This window comes from Zea mays, chromosome 6, assembly GCF_902167145.1.
Source record: "Zea mays cultivar B73 chromosome 6, Zm-B73-REFERENCE-NAM-5.0, whole genome shotgun sequence".
Lineage (NCBI taxonomy): Eukaryota > Viridiplantae > Streptophyta > Magnoliopsida > Poales > Poaceae > Zea > Zea mays.
The window spans coordinates 69332220-69354252 of NC_050101.1; positions in this window are offsets into that span (position 1 = coordinate 69332220).

Sequence of the window (22033 nt, forward strand, 5' to 3'; positions counted from 1 at the left end):
ATGTGTGAGACTTGATCCTAGCACACATTTGATTTGCGCCCGGGTTTGCCCTTATATCTAAGTGTGACACTAATTCAACTGTTACTCCTTGCGTGTTGTTCAAAAATCCGAGGCTCAGCCTGTCAAATTTTTTGGCCAACTCATAAGGCATCGGGTGAACAACCATCATGTTGTCTTGACTTTTTCTGCTTAAAGCATCTGCCACTAGATTTGCTTTTCCTGGATGGTAGTGAATTTTCAATTCATAGTCTTTGATCAACTCTAGCCATCTTTGTTGCCTCATATTCATCTTCGACTGGGTGAATATGTACTTCAGAGTATTGTGGTCCGTGTAAACATCGCACTTCTGCCCATACAAGTAGTGCCCCCATGTTTTCAATGCATGAACCACTGCTGCTAACTCTAGATCATGGGTTGGATAGTTCTTCTCATGAACTTTCAGCTATCGAGACGAATATGCCACAACTCTTCTCTCTCGCATCAATCCACATCCCAAGCCGGTGTAGGAAGCATCACAATACACCAAGAATTGCTTGTGCACATCAGGCAGGACTAAGACATGCGCTGTAGTCAACTTCTCTTTCTGCACTTCAAAGGCCTCTTGGCACTTCTTGGTCCACTTGAACTCAACTTTATTTGCTAGCAGGGCTGTCATGAGTCTAGCAATCTTTGAAAAACCTTCAATGAATCATCGATAGTATTCGGCCATTCCAATGAAACTCATGATTTCTCGAACATATTTTGGTGCTTTCCGGTTCAGGATGTCTACTACCTTCTTTGGATCCACAACTAACCCATCTTTGTTTATGATGTGACCCAAAAATAGGACTTCATCAATCTAGAACTCGCACTTGCTCAGCTTCACATATAACTGATGCTCTCGTAGCCTTTGCAATACCATCTTTAGATGATCCACATGTTCTTCCTCACTTTGAGAATATATGAGAATGTCATTGATAAACACCACCACAAACTTGTCTAGGTAGTCCATGAACACACTTTTCATTAGATTCCTGAAAAATGTCAACACGTTCGTCAGACCAAACGACATAATTGTGTACTCATATATACCATACTTGGTGATGAATGTCGTCTTTGGTATATCCAAAGGTTGGATCCTGAGTTGACGATAACCTAACCTCAGATCTATCTTCGAGAACACGCTAGCTCCTCTCAACTCGTCGAACAGATCTTCTATTCTAGTAGGGGGTACTTGTTCTTGATTGTGACTTCGTTCATGGCTCTGTAGTCGAAGCAATCCTCTTGGTGCCATCTTTATTTTCCACGAATAGGACAAGAGCGGCCCAAGGTGAGGTACACGGTCTGATGTAACCTTTCTCTGACATCTCATCTATCTGCTTCTTGAGCTCCACCAATTCTGGTCCAAATACCCTGTAGGCTCTTTTGGAAATGGGGGCGGTGCCAGGGATAAGCTCTATGGCAAACTCAACCTTTCGCTCAGGTGGCATACCTGGTAAATATTTAGGGAACACATCGGGAAATTATGTCACAACCTTGATTGCCTCGAGTGGATTGGCCTCCTTGCTATCAATAGTCACCTGGTGACAACCTCCTTTTCTTGACTCGGGTGAGATCTCCCAGTGGAGACACCAACTTCAGCATTCTCTTATCATAGCTGATAACTTCTTGGTACTTATCTAACCAATTTATCTCTAGGATAACATCTAATCCCTGAGTACCCATCACTATTAGGTTAGTGGGAACTCTATCCCCCTTATTTCCACCCTTACATTAAAACATATTCTATTGGTTCAGACTTTTCCACCGATCGAATCAATTTGTATTGGTGTTGTCATTGTGGTTATTGGGAGATTATGCGCCTCTACCCATGATGTAGTGATAAATGAATGCGTTGCTCCAGTATCAAATAACACTTTTGTAAGGAGGGATTCGATTGGGAACGTACCTACTATCATACCTGGTGTTTCCAGGACTGCTTCAGCCTCCAGATGGTTCAGCCTCCCATGGTTGTAGCGTGTCTGACCATGATTGCTTGCTCCTTGTGGTGGTACATTCTGTCTTGCTAGGGCATTGGGAGCAGATTGTTGTTGAGCCATCTTCTTCGGGCAATGCATCGCCCAGTGGCCCTGCTCGCCATAGTGGAAGCATCCTCTGCCTCCTCCTTGCACTGGTGCTACTTGACTGCTCTGATTGGTTGCTGGGGCAGGAAGGCAAGGTGCCTTATTAGTCTATCTCTGAAACTGACTCCCTCCTGGTTGACTGTTCTAGCGGTACTGCTGCTGACGCTGACGCTGGTTCTGCTGCTGATATCCCTGAGTGTGACTCTGCTTGAACTGCTGAGGTGGAAAGCCTCAGAAACGAGGGTAGTTGTTGCTCCCAGGTTGAGGTCCTCCAATCATGCGCTTTCGATCTTCCATCTCTTTGCGCTTTTTCTCAGTCATGATGGCTCTGTCGATCAAGTGTTGAAAGGTGGGGAAGGTATAATTCATTAGTTGGTAGTGCAGGGGATCAACCAACCATCTCAAGAAATGGTATTGCCTCTTAGCATCAGTGTTGACATCTTTAGGAGCATAGCGGGATAGTTGTGGGAACATGTCTCTATACTCAATGACTGACATGGGTCCTTGCTTTAGTGCTAGAAACTCTGACATCGACAGAAGTTGTCTCTGAACTCCTCCCAAGTGATAGCCTCGGGGTCGGCGTGGGTGGCGAGATAGGACTCCCATCAGGACTGAACTGCTCCCCTTAGGACTTTCTCTCTATCATTGCATTGGGTGGTGTGTAGCTCCATTTCCGCGGTGCACAGCCAATCTTCGGCGTCCATGGGGTCGACAGAGTGAGCGAACATAGGGGGATGACTGAAAGCATCTAGGCCCTTGATTGGTTTTAATGATTAATGACAACGTAATATTATATGTGACTAATGTGTGTTTTGTAGAGCAAATAGTAAGTTAGGTCGCATTAGAGGAAGTTGCACTACAATGGTGAAAACAATCCCTAAGATGAGAACTTCAAGCGACGGCTAAAACGACAAATCAAAAGATGAAGGTGTTCGTATTCCGAGTGTCGAAGGAGTTGCAGACACTCGGTATAGAGTTAGGTCTTCTATTTTATTTTAGTCGTACTATAAAGAGGGGTTGTGTATGAGTAGTTTGACCAAGAGAATTCTAGTGTAGTGTTGGTGCATATTCACACTCACATCTAGTGCTTGGTGTCACTCTATAAAACACTCACGAGTTAGAACGAAAATGGATTCGAAAAATAGAAATAAAAAGAAGTTAGAGTTTCTGTCTTAGGGGCACCGGACTGTCTGGTGGTCCCACTGACAGTGGGGCCAGCCAGGCCCGGCGGCAGCGCCTCTGCCCCCCCCCCCCCCCCCCCGAGAAAACACGAGAGCAATGAGTTGCGAAGTTGAATTTTAGCGATCACACCGGACTGTCCGGTGTGCACCGGACAGGAACTGTTCACTATCCAGTGTGCCATCAGCCCAATGGCTAGCTATCAGAACTAGCCGGTGGAGTCGACCGTTGGCGCACCGGATGCGCCCATGCACAGGAAACCCTGGTAACAGCTAGTTTGGTGGGTGGGGCTATTTATACCCCCTCCACCTACCATATTGAGTGTCTTGCTGCCCATATTGATGACCATACATTGCTAGAGCATTGCAGGCACCACAAAGCATAGTGAGGTGATTAGAAAATCTTAATCCTGCATTAGGACCTCATTAGTGCAAGTGAGAGCCACCTAGAGCACACACCACATGCATTAGGCTTCTCTTGGTCAAGTGAAAGTCTATGGCTTGTTACTCTTGGTGATCGGCATCACCTAGATGGCTTGGTGGCGTTTGGAGCATGATGATAACCTCGGAGGATTTGTTGGTGACCTGGCTCGAGATTGTAAGCGGTCGTGAGGGATCCACCGCGCCGGAGTGGCAAAGGATCATCTCATAGTGAGCACTTGGTTCTTGCAAGGACCAAGGGGGAGCGATACCCTTGCGCGGGTGCTCCAACAAGGACTAGGGAAGAGTGCCGACTCTTTGATACCTCAGAGACGTTGTGATATTGGTTTCTTACTTGGTTATTCATCAAAATCCAAAGCATATCGAGTATTCAATCATGCCACTGGCGTGGTAGAAGAAACATATGATGTGGAGTTTGATGAGACTAATGGCTCTCAAGGAGCACATGAAAATCTTGATGATGTAGGTGATGAGCCACTTAGGGAAGCTATGAAGAACATGCAAATTGGAGCCATCAAACCAAAAGAAGAAGATGAAGAGGTGCAAAATATTGACAGGCCTTCTTCATCAAATGTACCACATGATGATGAAAAAGACGAGAGGCATGCAAATGAAGATACATTTGTCTCTCATGAACAAGCAAGGGTACAAGCTGAAGATATTGATGCTCCAAGATCTTCTTCCCAAGTGGTTGACAAGAGAAACTCATCACTACTTCAAGCACACCCACAAGATCAAATCATTGGGAGTCCTTCACAAGGGGTTATCACTTGTTCTCATAAACATGCTTCATTTATTGAACATCACTCTTTTGTTTCTTGTGTTGAGCCTACATGTATAGATGAGGCACTACAGGATCCGGACTGGGCGAATGCCTTGCATGAAGAATTAAACAACTTCACCCGCAACCATGTTTGGACCCTAGAGAAGACTCCACAAGATGCAATGATCATTGGAACAAAATGGGTGTTCCGAAACAAATAAGATGATCAAGGTGTGATTGTGTGGATTAAGGCAAGACTTGTTGCAAAGGGCTTCTCTCAAGTTGAAGGCTTAGATTTTGGAGAAACCTTTGCACCGGTTGCTTGACTTGAAGCTTTGCATATGCATCATGCTATGACATAAAGCTTTATCAAATGGATGTAAAAAGTGCGTTTTTAAATGGCTTCATAAATAAACTTGTATATTTTGAGCAACCACCCGGGTTTGAAGTACAGGTTGTCCAAGGCGCTATATGGGCTAAAGCAAGCTCCAAGGGCTTGGTATGAGCGTCTTCACGACTTCCTCATCGAAAAGGGCTTCAAAATCGGGACCGTCGACACAACTTTATTCACAAAGAAACATAACAGTGATATTTTCATTTGTCAAGTTTATGTTGATGATATAATCTTTGGCTCGACAAATGATTATCATTGCAAGGAATTTGGTGAGTTGATGTCGAAGGAGTTCGAGATGTCAATGATTGGTGAGCTAACATACTTCCTCGGCTTTCAAGTCAAGCAAATGAAGGATGGGAACTTCCTCTCACAAGAGAAGTATATCGAAGACTTGTTGAAAAGATTCAATATGGAGAAGTGCAAACCAATCAAGACTCCCATGCCAACTAATGGACATCTTGACCTAGATGAGGGAGGTAACCCGGTTGATCAAACTCTCTACCGTTTCATGATTAGTATTTTATTGTATCTTACTGCATCTAGGCCCGATATCATGTTTAGTGTTTGTATGTGTGCTCGATTTCAAGCAAATCCTAGGAAAACTCATCTTCGCGCAGTTAAAAGAATTCTTAGGTATCTTAAGCACACCCCAAGCGTTGGCCTTTGGTATCCCAAAGGAACTACTTTTGATTTAATATTCTATTCCAATTCGGATTATGCGAGTTGCAAAATTGATAGAAAAAGTACATCTAGAGGATGCCACTTGCTTGGGAGATCACTAGTTTCATGGACATCTAAGAAGCAAAATAGTGTTGCTTTGTCAACCACCTAAGCAGAATACATTGTCACGGGTGCTTGTTGCACACAAATTCTTTATATGAAACAAACTCTTCTAGACTATGGTGTAGTTCTAGAAAAGGTACCTTTGTTGTGTGACAATGTGAGTGCTGTTAAAATTGCTAATAACCCTGTATAACACTCTCACACCAAGCACATTGATATCTGCCATTACTTCCTTAGAGATCATATTGCTAAAGGAGATATTACTTTAGAAGGAGTGAGATCGGAAGATCAATTAGCGGACATTTTCACAAAGCCACTAGATAAAACCCGCTTTTGTATGTTGAGAAATGAGCTAAATATTCTTGATCTCAGGAATTTTACTTAATGGTGATGTCAAGCTTGCATTGCATATTTAAATTTCTTGTATTGCATTTAGGGCTTGTCTAACCTAGTTAAGATAACCGCCAACAAAGCAAGTGAAAAAGTTTAACTCGGGCTCAAACTTGACAAGTCTTAGCATTTAAGATTTTTGGTACTTAAAGTTTCATTCACTATGCAATTGTTGGTTCTTAAGATATGCATGTAGTACTGCACTTAGGGGGAGTATTCAAAACTCAATTCGTTCATGAAACCTCTAGTGCAAAGCCAAAATGCAAATCTCACCATTTGCCTATTTTCTCAAAAAAAACTATCTACCCTATGGCAAAATATTTTGAAGCATATGAGAGAATATGTGAGGGTACCAATACCTACACAACAGGTGTTCTTTTGTGTGCTTATAAGTTGGGTTTTGGTTTGGTTCAAAATCTCCTAGAAAATTTCAAAATTCCCTCTGTCTGGGCTCACCGGACACTGCACTGTGCACTGTCCGGTGCATCGGCTAGGCGCGCGTAGATCTCCTGTTGTGCTGCCCTGTCCGGTGGTTCACCGGACAGCTATTGTGCGCTGTCCGGTGTGCACCGGACAGGCACTATAGACTATCCGATGTGCCCATGAAGCGTTTTTAAAAAGTCTTTCCCTGCTCGAGCCTGTGGCTTGGGCTCATTTCACTCGTCTAGACTCTCTCTGCTCTCTGGCGATCTCCTCTCCCCACCTCGCCGCCGGCGATCACCAGTGGGGTGCTCCATCAACGGGTCTGCTCCCCTCAGTTCTCTTCCTCCACTCTCTCTGGTGAGGTCTCTTCTCCATCTTTCCTCTCTCTGCTGGTATGTGCATTGAAGCTCCCCCACCCTTTGTGAAAAATCTAGCAAATTCTATGAAATCTTGTGGTTTCAAGTGTGCTTTTGTGTCTCTTGAGCTCCCCTGCAGGTTCATCTCTCCCTTTGGGAGGTTTCAAAACCTAGAACAACCAATTCACCGCTTCTCTAAAACCGTGCGCACCAAGTGCTCGGTGAAATGCCCAAACCACTCAAATTTGCTCAAATTGATCCCAGCTTTTCCTGCACCCTCATGCCACCTCCAGTAACACTCACATCAAATTTTACGCCTATCCGATATCCCAAACACCGAATACACCACTTTTCTCCATTTATAGCGATCGTTTCTAAGCCGAGTGCCTAAAATTATTTTTCTTCGCAAACCTTCAAACCAAGCACCCACTTCACTCATATTTACTCATATATACCTACTTGTGAAGTATCGGCTCAATTCCAAGTCATTTGATGCCCCATTTCAAATTTCAAACCTCCTATGCATAATTCATCGTTCAAACGCCGTTCTCGCGTCGTTTGACCCCTAGTTCTCCAAATCACTCAGTTTTCGTGTCTTTAATCTCTGTGTATGTATTTATTCACATTTCAGATACTTATGACTATGTGACTAATACGTGCTCACCTCTTATGTCATTTCAGTGATCCCGCCTGGCTGCGTGCCCGTCTCCTGTCCTGCCTGGACTCTCTCTCTCTCGTGAGATTTCCAGGTAGCTATCACTTCTTTTAAGATCCTATCGGCTGATCTCTACTTCTTCTTATCTTTTCACTCTATTGTGCAGCAGTCTGGTCAGGATGGTGTGGATGAAGAACGTCTCATCGTCAAGGGGAGGAGACGATGAGGACCCTCCTCACCCCTTCAGGCAGGACAAGGGGAAGACGGTTTATCTTGAGCAGCAGGAGGGCAGGAAGAAGCGTCGTATGGATAGAGCGGCTCATGCAGCACTTGCAGCGGCAGCAGCAGCAGAGCAGGTAGAGCGGGGAGGACAGTTGCAGATCTCTTCTGATCAGATAGCCTACAGAGTTCATCGCCTCGCATCTCGGCCTTGCTCCACTGCTCCCTCCACACCTTCCGCCACTGTGTCTACTCCACCTTCCAGTTCACCAGCTTCTGTCGCTCTAGAGCCATCCACCACTTCCTCTATACCCACCATCTCCACGACTCCAGCTTCCACTATTCCCCCTCCCACTCCCATTTCCGCTTCGCCCATTCCTCCACCTCGCTTCAGGGAGCGTGACAAGACTGAGATGCGACCACTAGCTGCTGATCCCCATCTGCTCAACCTTCAGTGTGCCACTCCTGCCCGGGTACGTCGGTTCAGACACGTACCTGTGGAGTCCTAGTTGCCAGCTCAGAGGGACCCTGCGGCTGTGCCTCTCTTCATTACTAGGACTCAGGAGTCCTTCTTCCGGGCACAGCTGACAGCTTAGATTGCCTTGCGAGCGCACCAGCTTTTGGATTTACCTACTTTTCTGCTTGCTGATGGTGCCGATTCAGAGGGACATCTCACCTATCTGCCAGGACTGCTTTCTCTGTTGATGTCGAGTGGCAAGTATAATGAGGAGTGGGTCAGAGTGTCTATGCTACAGTGTTGATTGACCCTAACCATCAGTGGTTGCAATTCCGTTTCGAGAGAGAGGATGTCACTTTGCATGCCAGTCAGATTCGCCAGCTCTTTGGATTTCCAGAGTCATCGACTAGGCTCCACAGTTTGTGCTACGGCACCTCGGATCCTCCTCGTCGCCCTCACAGCGGAGTTGCACCTACTACAGCTCACGTCGCGGCCCTGTTCAGACCTCCTTTTACAGATGGGTCACGACGATCTCCTGCTGACTTCACTACTGTAGCGAAGTTCTTATATGAGCAGATGAGACAGACACTACTACCCAGGATGGAAGACATAGCGGCTACCACTCATATTCAGTTATGGCTACTTGGTGCCTTGGTCTCACATTCAGAGTTTGACGTGGTTGACTTCCTTATTTGTGAGATCGAGGATACAATATTGGATGGTCTCCATGCTCGCCGTCAGCTGTTGTATGCTCATTATCTCTATCACATCTTTGCATGGCTGATCAGGCCTCCTCAATTCCAGGGCACCCTCGAGGCCTCTTGCCTCCAGTTCGGTTTCTATCGTCTAGCCCTTAAGGACCCAGTCCTAGTGCCAGATCCAGTGTCAGATGTTTGGGCTGAGGATGAGACCTTCAGACAGTTCGAGACCCAAGGTGTTGTTGCTGACACTTCTTCAGATGATGATGAGGGCCTTGGGATTCCGCCACCGCCTCCTATGCCATATTGCTCACATGATCATGAGGCGGGTAGTTCCAGTGCTGCTTCTGCTGCCCTACTAGCTATTGATCCTGCTCTGGTCGCGATTCTTCAGTCACTTACGCAGCAGCAGGCTCATCTGGCAGCAGAGCAGGCTTGACAGGCAGCCATCCAGCAACAGATGTCCGAACGGATGCTCTCCATGTTTCAGACTATCCAGGACCGTTAGGACACTCTTCAGCAACAGCTCTCGGTAGATAGGGCCGAGCACCGGGCGTTTATGACACATATCCTTCAGCACACCGGTGTTCAGCTCCCACCAGTCCAGTATGCCCCTCCTCCAGCTCTTCACGCAGCTATCCTACCAGCTCTTTCGGTAGGACCCCCACTTCCCTCGTTTGGTCCTTCTCCTTCTCCGCTCTAGTCGGTCACTTTAGACTTCTCGTCACCAGTTGTGGGAACCGTCAGTGCTCAGCCACCAATGCCACAAGCGCCTGCTGTTACCACTGCTGTTGTGGCGATGTCCGTAACTGCACCGGCTCCAGCGGATCCTGCATCGTAGCCTTCTTCAGAGTCAGTACTAGCTCTAGCTTCTATCGCAGATCCTAGATCCGAGACTGACTCCGATCTTCAGCTTGCGTTTGCACTTCTGCCTCGACCGCGACCGGATGCGCCCTCGCCTCCTCCTTCCTCTTCTGGTGTGTAGGTTCGAGTAACCCTTTTAGTGCTTATCGCCAAAGGGGGAGAGATATGAGAGTTGTCAGAGATAGGGAGAATTAGGGAGTTAGTTGAGAGTACCTTTTGATATTTTGATGTAATATATTTGCTTGATACTCTCTGTACTAGCTCCACTTTTGTATGACACTCAACTCAAAAACTCTATGATATGCTCTCGATGTTAATTATTGACTATGTGTGTATTGTGTTTTCACGTAAGATGTTATCACCAGTCATTCAGTTCTTGTTCATGGATTTCATTTCATTTTTATATGAACAAGAAACTTATGTCGTGTGTGCGCCTATACTTACTATTCTTTTACACGCCTCTTTCTGTCAAAATTATTGAGTATAACTAACCATCTTCTCTATTGACAGAAAAACAAACAAACTACACTCACACTCTTGTAGGGTTGTCATCAATTACCAAAAAGGGGGAGATTGAAAGCATCTAGGCCCTGGTTGGTTTTAGTGATTAATGACAATGTAATATTATATGTGTCTAACATGTGTTTTGCAGAGAAAATAGTAAGTTAGATTGCATTACAAGAAGTTGCACTACAACGGTGAAAACAATCCCTGAGATGAGAACTTGAAGCGACGACTAAAACGACGAATCAAAAGATGAAGGTCTTTGTATTCCGAGTGTCGAAGGAGTTGTGGACACTCGGTATAGAGTTAGGTCATCTATTTTATTTTAGTCGTACTATAAAGAGGGGTTGTAGATGAGTAGTTTGATCAAGAGAATTCTAGTGTAGTGTTGGTGCATATTAACACTCACATCTAGTGCTAGGTGTCACTCTATAAAACACCCATGAGTTAGAACAAAAATGAATTCGAAAAATAGAAAGAAAAAGAAGTTAGGGTTTCTGTCTTAAGGGCACTGGACTGTCCAGTGCTCCCCCTGACAGTGGGGCCAGCCAGGCCCGGGGCAGCGCCTCTGCCCCCAAGAAAACCCGAGAACAACGAGTTGCAAAGTTGAATTTTAGCAGTCACACCGGACTATCCGGTGTGCACCGGACAGGAACTATTCACTGTCTGGTGTGCCATCAGCCCAACGGCTAGGTGTTAGAACTAGCCGTTGGAGTCGACCGTTGGTGCACCGGTGGCACACCGAACTGTCCGGTGCTTCCATGCACAGGAAACCCTGGTAACAACTAGTTTGGTGGGTGGGGCTATTTATACCCCCTCCACCTACCATATTGAGTGTCTTGCTGCCCATATTGATGACCATACATTGCTAGAGCATTGCAGGCACCACAAAGCATAGTGAAGTGATTAGAAAATCTTAATCCCACATTAGGACCTCATTAGTGCAAGTGAGAGCCACCTAGAGCACACACCACATGCATTAGGCTTCTCTTGGTCAAGTGAAAGTCTATGGCTTGTTACTCTTGGTGATCGGCATCACCTAGATGGCTTGGTGGTGTTTGGAGCATGATGATAACCTTGGAGGATTTGTTGGTGAGCTGGCTCGAGATTGTAAGTGGTCGTGAGGGATCCACCACGCCGGAGTGGCAGAGGATCATCTCATAGTGAGCACTTGGTTCTTGCGAGGACCAAGGGGGAGCGATACCCTTCTTCAGAGTCAGTACTAGCTCCAGCTTCTACCGCAAATCCTAGATCCGAGACTGACTCCGATCTTCAGCTTGCGTTTGCACTTCTGCCTCGATCGCGACCGGATGCGCCCTCGCCTCCTTCTTCCTCTTCTGGTGTGTAGGTTCGAGTAACCCTTTTAGTGCTTATCGCCAAAGGGGGAGAGATATGAGAGTTGTCAGAGATAGGGGGAGTTAGGGAGTTAGTTGAGAGTACCTTTTGATATTTTGATGTAATATATTTGCTTGATACTCTCTGTACTAGCTCCACTTTTGTATGACGCTCAACTCACAAACTCTATGATATGCTCTCGATGTTAATTATTGACTATGTGTGTATTGTGTTTTCACCTAAGATGTTATCACCAGTCATTCAGTTCTTGTTCATGGATTTCATTTCATTTTTATATGAACAAGAAACTTATGTCGTGTGTGCACCTATACTTACTATTCTTTTACACGCCTCTTTCTGTCAAAATTATTGAGTATAACTAACCATCTTCTCTATTGACAGAAAAAACAAATAAACTACTCTCACACTCTTGTAGGGTTGTCATCAATTACCAAAAAGGGGGAGATTGAAAGCATCTAGGCCCCTGGTTGGTTTTAGTGATTAATGACAATGTAATATTATATGTGTCTAACATGTGTTTTGTAGAGCAAATAGTAAGTTAGGCCGCATTACAAAAAGTTGCACTACAACGGTGAAAACAATCCCTGAGATGAGAACTTGAAGCGACGACTGAAACGACGAATCAAAAGAAGAAGGTCTTTGTATTCCGAGTGTCGAAGGAGTTGTGGACACTCGGTATAGAGTTAGGTCTTCTATTTTATTTTAGTCGTACTATAAAGAGGGGTTGTAGATGAGTAGTTTGATCAAGAGAATTCTAGTGTAGTGTTGGTGCATATTCACACTCATATCTAGTGCTAGGTGTCATTCTATAAAACACCCATGAGTTAGAACGAAAATGAATTCGAAAAACAGAAAGAAAAAGAAGTTAGGGTTTCTGTCTTAGGGGCACCGGACTGTCCAGTGCTCCCCCTGACAGTGGGGCCAGCCAGGCCCGGGGGCAGCGCCTCTGCCCCCAAGAAAACCCGAGAACAACGAGTTGCGAAGTTGAATTTTAGCAGTCACACCGGACTATCCGGTGTGCACCGAATAAGAACTATTCACTGTCCGGTGTGCCATCAGCCCAACGGCTAGCTGTCAGAATTAGGCGTTGGAGTCGACCGTTAGCGCACCGGTGGCACACCGAACTGTCTGGTGCGTCCATGCATAGGAAACCCTGGTAACGGCTAGTTTGGTGGGTGGGGCTATGTATACCCCCTCCACCTACCATATTGAATGTCTTGCTGCCCACATTGATGACCATACATTGCTAGAGCATTGCAAGCACCACAAAGCATAGTGAGGTGATTAGAAAAATCTTAATCCCGCATTAGGACCTCATTAGTGCAAGTGAGAGCCACCTAGAGCACACACCACATGCATTAGGCTTCTCTTGGTCAAGTGAAAGTCTATGGCTTGTTACTCTTGGTGATCGGCATCATCCAGACGACTTGGTGGCGTTTGGATCACGGTGATCACCTCGGAGGATTTGTTGGTGACCCAGCTCGAGATTATAAGCGATCGTGAGGGATCCACCGCGCCGGAGTGCCAAAGGAACATCTCATAGTGAGCGCTTAGTTCTTGCGAGGATCAAGGGGGAGCGATACCCTTGCGCGGGTGCTCCAATGAGGACTAGGGAAGAGTGCCGACTCTTCGATACCTCGGCAAAAAAATGGAGGAGTCTTCTAATCCTTGCTTTACATTCCGCATTTAATTCAAGCATTTTACCTTGTTTAATTGTTTAGCAAGTAGTTGAAGTAATGTCTTAATATTGTTGTCTTTCTAGTAGTATTCTCTTATTGCTAGTAGTTGGGTGAAGTTGGGCTTTTGCTTAGGGTTTAATTGTTGTTGATTTTAGAAAAGCCTAATTCACCCCTCCTCTTGGGCATCGTGATCCTTTCAATGACCCCTCATGAACTATGCATGCTTATCTCTTAGCATCTGAGGCATCTACATCTGCGGCTGAGGCTGAGGTTGTTGTTGCACCTGATGCATGGCTGCCAGGGTCTGCCCAATTGCCTAAACTGCTTGAGTCTGCATAAGGAACATCTGCTCTATTGTCATTAGGGTGGCAGTGGAGGCAACTACAGATAGGGTGCCTGGTCCAGTGGGGCTTGCTGCTCTTGCTGGGTGCATTTCCCTCCTCTACTCCTATGTTCAGACATCTACGGAAGGCAATCACACATCAGAACTGATCTTGCAAATCTTCTAGCATAAAGAAAGGGTACAAAGTTCTTCACAATGATGAATGAACAAGCATCTTCATTGACTCTCAACACAGTCAAACACAGCTTCTCAGATAAAGAGGAAAGTAGAAGTAAAAGGCATCCCAACTAAATAACCAACTTCATTAACATTAATAGCTAAACCAAACTACAGGAAGTACCCACATTCTGGCGATAGTCATTACAAAGATACAAATCTATCATAAGTTCATCATGACAAGCATAAAAACACAGGATAAGCAAACTATCCTAACTAACTAAGAATGACTAAGACTAAGACTCCTAACTTAAGCATTCATTACAAGTTCCGACGCTAGCGATCTATGGTTCCAAGTTTATTCGGGTTCTGCAATCAGGGGTGTCGTAGGCATGGTGTCCACGCGGAGGCGAGTGGTAAGGGTGTTGAGTCCCGATGGGGGCAAGGGATCCATCCTCCTAGTGACGGTGCTCCACACGTTCAGCCCACGACTCGGCAACCTCAGCACGAGCCCTACTCAGCTCATTCAAGGCGTGGTCCAGCTCTGTGTTGAGCACGATGGCACCCAGTTGGACGGCCTACTGTGCTGCTCAACCTAGGATTGCCCTCACTAATAGGTGAGACAACCACACCTCCAATAGTGCCAGTTGGACGGCGGGGGTAATTCCTCATGTTAAGAACGTCGGCCACCCCACTGAACAGCGAGCAGTACTGTGAAAGCACGCGACTGAGTCTCACTCAGAGATAAAATAATGCTCCGAGCAGACCTCCGCACCCCGAAGACCATCCTCCAAATGGCGCACCAAGCATGTAGCCTCCCAATGGTTCGGGTATACCCTGCGACTGTGTTGGTAGACCACACAGCGATACTCGATTGGCCAAGTGTGCATGTCAAAGGCCCGGTGCAACAAGGTGTCGAGCGCATCGTGGAAGTCACACCCACGAGCGGTGTCACGAGTGATGGGTCGGGCGACCCATCCTTCCAGCTTCTGCTTCTCTGTGAGGTCAGTGCTGTGGCTCGAGCTGCTGTCGTCACCGTCTCCATCGTCAAGGTCTCCTCCAGCAGCTACTCTAGCAGTCAGGGCACCCAGTTGTGATGCAGGGGGCACCTCCAGCGAGGAATAGGGGAGCGACGCCTCATAGACACTACCTCCTACTGAGGCAGGGAGGAAGAGCCCTGCTGCTCCAGCTCCTAGCGCTGACGTTCCTGCTCCTCGTGGAGGTTGTGTGCAACTTCTCCAAGTGGCTGGATTGGCTAGTCACTGGGCGACGAAGCGGGCGCTCCATGAGACGAGAGGGCAAGAAAGGGATCACAGACTTTCATGTTGTGTATCTAAGTCGAGCCATCTACAAAAGACACCATAAGAGTAAGAGTAAGAACAGAACTAATATGACCAGCAAGTAAACCATAAAAAATGGAAAATAAAGTAAAATCAAACGAACTTTTAGCAAGGTATGATATATATATATAGTAAAACATAGAGTTGGTCGAGGTTGTGACGGAACCTCCCAAGTCATTAGGCCCACCTACAGTTGTCCTTGTCCAGCGGACCTTGGACAACCATGTAGATGCACATAATCACTTGACAAGTTCGGTATCTGTGTTCTTTTCCTCGCCCAAGAGCGTTTCACCCGTCACACAGATATTACAACACATCGGAGGAACGAATAAGCGGAAGCGAATTACAATAACTTAATTTACATTCATTAAAATATAGAAAGTGTTAATATTACATCACCAGGTCATAAGAGTGCATCAGTATTATTATTACAAACTTGGGAGGAAAAAAACCCCTCCCGCATAAAAGTATATTGTTTTTCAAAAGGGAGGCCAACATCCTCCCGCAACCACTTCACTGTTGAGATTCGTCCTTGGGCACCACCTTAGTGCAAAAACAGCAAAAGTATGTTGTTTCCTCACCAACAACAACATGGGTTCAAAAACCCTGAGTACGAAGTGTACTTTCGCAAGTCTTACCCGTCAAAATAAAAGACTCTCAAGGATATGCTGGCTTAAGGGAGTCAAGGTAAGGCTGATCAAGTAGCAAAGACTCTGTTTGCAAAAATGCTTACTAAAAGTGGATCCTTAAAAATTTAGTTTTATTAGCAAGTTAAGTCGTTACCTGTCGCTAGAGTTCTTTCTACCCTAGTTCAAGCACTTGGCCTACACTAGCCATCCTTTTATCAACCCTTCTTGTTCATTGGAATGCTACATGTAAGTCAGTGACCAAGTCTTCATGTCCGAGAAGTAACGGCGATCCGAATCGATTAATACTCAGCTGAGGATCTCCAACCACACGACATATGTAGCACTTAACCCTTGCATATGTCAACTCGCAACCGGGGTTCTTAAGACCAGACCGGGTTCACACCAACCGAGGGCACAGATACACCACCGTCCAGCCTCTTGCCATAGAGGGTGCAAGCTACTCTCGCCATCTCTCTACTCACATTGCGTGTTGGCCTTTCTGGTATTAGTCTGCCCAAGACAAAGCTTACCCATGATGAGGCATGTGACCAGTTAAAGGGTCCTCAGTCAGCAGGCCTACATCGACAAGGTCCTTAATCGACTCAGACGGAGACACTACACCGAGACTCTCTTCTCGTGCAAGTCACCCGTCCGGTCTCAGCTTTATCATTTTAAATCCAAAGTTTGGTACCTGTTAGAGGTACATCTTTTCCGATGTTGAACCCATCATGGCCATGATGGATCCACCATCAAGCATTATTTTTGAAAACACCCCATCCACTGTGAAGCATCACCTTTTATTTTAAAACAAAACATTTGTTTTTCTAAAGCAGGACTAAGCATCAGAAAACCTTTTAATAAAACAGGTAATCAAGGAATGGTAAACAGATCCAAGGAAGGAAATGCAGCAATTTGTTTAACACCCAACTCCTATCACCTAATGCATCATTCAAGTGATAAAGAGTTTAAAACAGCAATGAGGTGGCAAATGCATCGGGGCTTTCCTTTTGTTGTAGGAGAGTCGGGCTCTGTTCCACAAATATCAAAATAGAAACAATTCCCGGCAGGTGGATTTTCTGTCGATGGAGCAGTCTCTTCCTCTTCAACAGTTATTTCTTCCTCGTTCTCTATACATAACCATATATAACCATGAATTCTCATGTAATGCTTATGAAAATGCAATAATAGAAAATATGTATCAAGTTGTACCTTGAATACAACTTTCCTTCACGGTGCACGAGGGAAACTATAGTTTTTCTAGGTCAGTTCCTTAATAGGGTTAGACATTTTTACCCTAAGGAGCTAGGGTTTTGGGTTTAGGAATCAAACAATGTCCAAAGCAAATCAAACTTCACTCATGGGATCTAAATACCATATTAGGTTTATTCAAAACGTTTGGTGATTTTTGGAGTCATTAAATAATTCCTAAAATTCCAAAAGACTAGGTTTTGGTCTTCTTAAATACTACATAATTTCTTATTAAAACTAAAAATCTTGGAACTATTTTTATTAAATACTAGAGAAATTTAGGAGTCCAACAAAATTCGTCTCATATTTTTATCATTTTCTATAATTTTCTATGGGTTTTCTAAGTCTGGCAGAAAAAGAAAAAGGAAAAGTATAAAAAGTAATGGGCTTAATCTAACCCGAGCCGGCCCACGACAGGCAGAACGCACCCGCACGCGCGCCCACAATGTCCATTTTGCACAGAGATCCCTGGTCGTTTGAAAAACCCGTAAAGAATCCTCTCTACTGTTTCTCTGTCTCACTGACATATGCACAAAGGTCCCTCCTCTTTCTGTTTCTTCATAGCCTAAGATCCCCGACCATGGATGGCGGAGCAGGGACTCCGATGAGCCCATACCGGCCGGAAAATGCAACGGCTAAGCTTCTCCGTTGCACAACACCTAATTCTATCCCTAATGACCATTTCCCCTCACTCAATTGCAAGGTTCTGGCTTACAATCACTCTGTCCACGGTGATGGCGCAAACCAAGGACAATCCGAGATGTTCCCGGTGATCTAGCGTGATCTAGTTCAATTGGCCGGGCTGCTAAGCATCTACAGCACACATGGATGTTGAAACGAGAGCGGGGAAGACATGAACGGACCTGTAGAGAGCTAGCCACGGTGAGCTCACTCACGTCGGAGTTTTGACTGAATTGGGGGAACTTTGAAATTGGAGCGCTCTGGTGGACGATCTGAGGCACGGGCTGGTGCGTTGGGTGCTTGACTACCTAGCGGAGCTGATGGCACGCTCAATTTATAGGGCCCGAGGGCGGTGGCTCATGAATTTGGAATGGCGCGCTGGCGGCCGGAGAGAGGGGAGAGCACTGGCGCGGTGATTCGTGGCTTCTACCGGGGCAAGGTCACCGGTGACAAATGGACACGCTTAAGACGAGTTACTGCGACATGGTAGAGCACCTAGGCACGTGGAGCACGGTCGATAGGCGGCCAACTCCGGCGAGGACCACTTTGCCCGACCGCAGCCCAAGTGGGTACGGCGAGCTCACCGTCGACCGGGTCTGAGCTTATCCGGTGCCAAGATTTTTACCCTGCCATGATAATCTCCTCGCTAGAGAGCACGAATGATGGCGACGGCGCGGATCACGGCGCGAGGGTCACCGGCGGCGAGGGGAGCTGAATCTGTGATCTTTGTCAAGTACTGTACCATTGGGGTCCTATTCAGAGCGCTTGATAGACCAATTTGCAGGGCCTAGATCTCAGATTTTTACATGACAACATGTTAATCCGCCTGTAACAAAGTTGTTGCCCTATGATCTGGCTACAATCTTGCTATAGCAATCACCCTTAAATACTTACTGGATCATGCTCAAAATAGTCCTCAAAGTTCATCCCAAGTCACTGTCAGTAAAAATTCAGACTTTGAGTTAACTGACAGCCAGACTTTAGGTCTATTTATCTCCAATTTTTGTATGACACCAAGGTTTAATGACTTAAACAAAGTTATGCTCCTATAGTAGCTCTATAATCTTGATGTGTTGACCTAGGGCAAATTCTTTATAAATTGAGAGATATAGGGTTCCAAAGTTGACCCTATGCACTGAATTTCAGACTTAGCCTTATTGAATTCATGGGGTACCCTTTTGCAAATAAGTCCAAATCCCACAATTTGACTTGCAAATCCTCAAATGTGAGAAACACATGAGTCGTGGTGTTCTATTACTTTGGTATTTGCACTTGGGTCCAAAAGTGCACAAGGTTTACACTTAGCCCCCTAGGGTTCCAATTTAGGGTTTTCCAGGGGTCTTTTCAGAGTTTTTAGCACTTCAAGGTTTTGGTGGCACTAAAGTCCATCAAAGATGCTATCTTATGATCATTTCTCATGTCTTTTGAGGTTTTCACATATTTGGGCTTCACTTTACCCATGAGCCCTAAGTTAGGGTTAAGCACTCTGTCCTAGGGTTAATCACATATCAAGTCACATCAGTACAACTTGTTTGAAATTTTTACCTAGTGAATGCATTCTAGGTGTATCAAACACAAGATATGCTAATGCTCATGATGTTATGCTCAAGTTTTAGTAACAATAACACCAGAGGTGTTACAGAGGTGATCGACTTTTTAAGTGACACCAGAGGTCAAGGTGAGGATAGGGGTCTAAAATCCTTAGAACGACCATTCTACTCTATGTTAGCGGTCCTATAGTCAGCACGGCTTTGATACCACTTATGTCACACCCGGTTTTAGAAGGCACACTGAATGTGAACCATGTACGTGTCAGGATCAGAAATTCACGTACACAGCGATTAAATAATTGGCACACATGCTCAAATAATAACGTAAAGAGGTATTAATTTGATTACATCATGATGTCCGAGACATCCACATAGTCTTAAACATAGATCAAAGTGCGAATACAAAACATAGTAAGATACGACATTCACATGCAGTCGACTGGGGGTTTGCCGCTAACCCACACCTAGAACTCATCATAGTCTTAGAACTCCTAGAAGTCCTCCTATGCCTTCATTTTCTCCTGAGCAGGGGTTGCAATGCGGACAACGTAGTGTTTTGGTGTTTTAAAGTAAGGGTGAGTACACATCAACGTACTCAGCAATTGTCCCGTTTGGCTAAGGTGGACTAGCTGTATGTGGGGTGAAGATCAAAGCAGTTGCTTTTAATTGGTCAGGTAATTATTACTACTAGAGAGCCAAGTTTTAGCACTGATCCCAAGTTATTAACCCAAAGGTACTCCCTCCAAAAGGAGAATACCAGAATCTGTAGTCATAATCATGACCATTAAAATCATCACCACCAGAACCATTATCCTCATCATCATCTGTAGCCATAGTATCTCTAATCAAAGGAGCTCCCAAGGTCGCTCATAACCGTGAGCCCGGCTGATTAGTTTCTAACCCTCTGCAGAGGTCACACACTTTACCCACGAGCCGTGATTCCCTCTCTAGCCCGGGTTTGCAAGACCCTTTTTCAATCTCTAGGTGAATGGCTAGGTATTCACTATGAAGACTTTACAAAGATTCCCTAAAGATGTAGTCACCTGTTAGGTTTCCTAAATGCACCACACTCCAACCCAAGGGGCAAACCACCGTCGCCAGAGCGAGCCATGTACACTGAGCCCCATTAACGGCATGACGGTAAAGCAAACTACCTCAGTTCCTCTAATTAATTAGCTAAGGGCATTTCATTCCACCCTCATGGTTGTACTGTTATCTCGGGTGGTCATCCAACGAATAAGTCCTTACGAAGAGGCACTCGAGAAACAGCTTGAGCACCCTTAAACATCACCATGCCATAACCATGTCCAAAAGTAAGCATCGTATCATAAATAATCTCATCATGTTCATTGATTAGAGTAGAGCGCTAGCATAAAGCTAATCTAGAAACAATCTAACCCAATTAGGTGATCAAGGGTAGGATAAACAAAGGACTAGTCAATCCTTAGGTATAAATTATGTAAATGTGGGGAGGTGAATTATAAAATCAATAGGACATAGATAGGTCAGGTGAATTATGAAAATTATGAATCTTTGAACACACAGTACACTTGGGGTTAGGGTTAGAAATAAATTCGGAGTGCGGAAGATTGTTCCTCTTGCTATGAGCTTGTCACACCCGTTTCCGAAGGGCGTGCATCGCATATGTATGCCAGGATCTATTTCCACACATATGTTGACGTCACAAGTGTAATATATCAAAAGAACAATGCATAAAAGCGAAAATAACGATTATATTAACATATTACACTTCGAACAGACATAATGTCTTAACCTTTATTCATCAAAGTACAGCGAAACAAGGACATCCATCCACAGGAAGATGACCGGGGTATCACTAGACTAGCATCCATGGAGCTCAGCATCATAACTTCATCTGCAAACTTCTGATCAAAATTTAAGCAAGGGTGAGCTCACTTATGGTCGGGGCTCAGCAAGTGGGGGAAAAACTAATGCAAGATTAACAAGGTGAGGCTAAGGTTGAGCAGTAAGCATTTTAGTTGGTCAACATTTTATTAACAACACCTGTCTTACTAATAAGTGTGAATCCCAAGTATTCCCATTAAACAAAGGTACAAGAGTATATCAAAAACACTTAAGTGAAACCACTTAAGCAAACCATTGGCAGATCATCGGATCTCGATTTATTTCCATCTTTTAGATCAATTGTCATGTGAGGAGTCCAGGCTGAGCACGGCTGATATATCAGTTTTACACTCTGCAGAGGTGGCACATCTTTATCCATGAGTCGTGATTCCCTTCTAGCCTGGGTTAGCTAGACCCGTATTCACTTCCGAGGTGAATGGCCAGGGTCTCACTACAAGGCTTCTCCCTAGAGTCCTCATTACGCAAATGCTGGAAATGGTCAACTGCATAAGGTACACCTAGCGTAACCAACTTATAGTCCAGACTATAGGGTAAAGCTTGAGCCAGAACTATAAGCGCTTGTTAGAAGCCCCGTTCTGGTCGACCACGACCAGCACCCAACATAAGACTTTCCTAGTTATTTAGCCAAGACCAGAGCCATGATAGTTCTCATGGTAGCACTGTTTTCCTGGGTGGTCACTCCATGTTCCAATTAATATGCAATAATCTTGTTTAACCATCGGGTTAACAACAATAAAGTAAACTTACCATTTGGAACATTAGTATCATAAATGGGAGTGACTGCATAAATTTAAAGTTGTAGCGATAGCATAGCTACTTGATTAGATCATAATCCCAGGTTTGATCAAGGAATAAGGTTGGAAAGGTTAGGGGTATCTAAATAGGTATCCCATCAAATTATGCACATATATATCCAAGAATAAACTTTATTAAATGT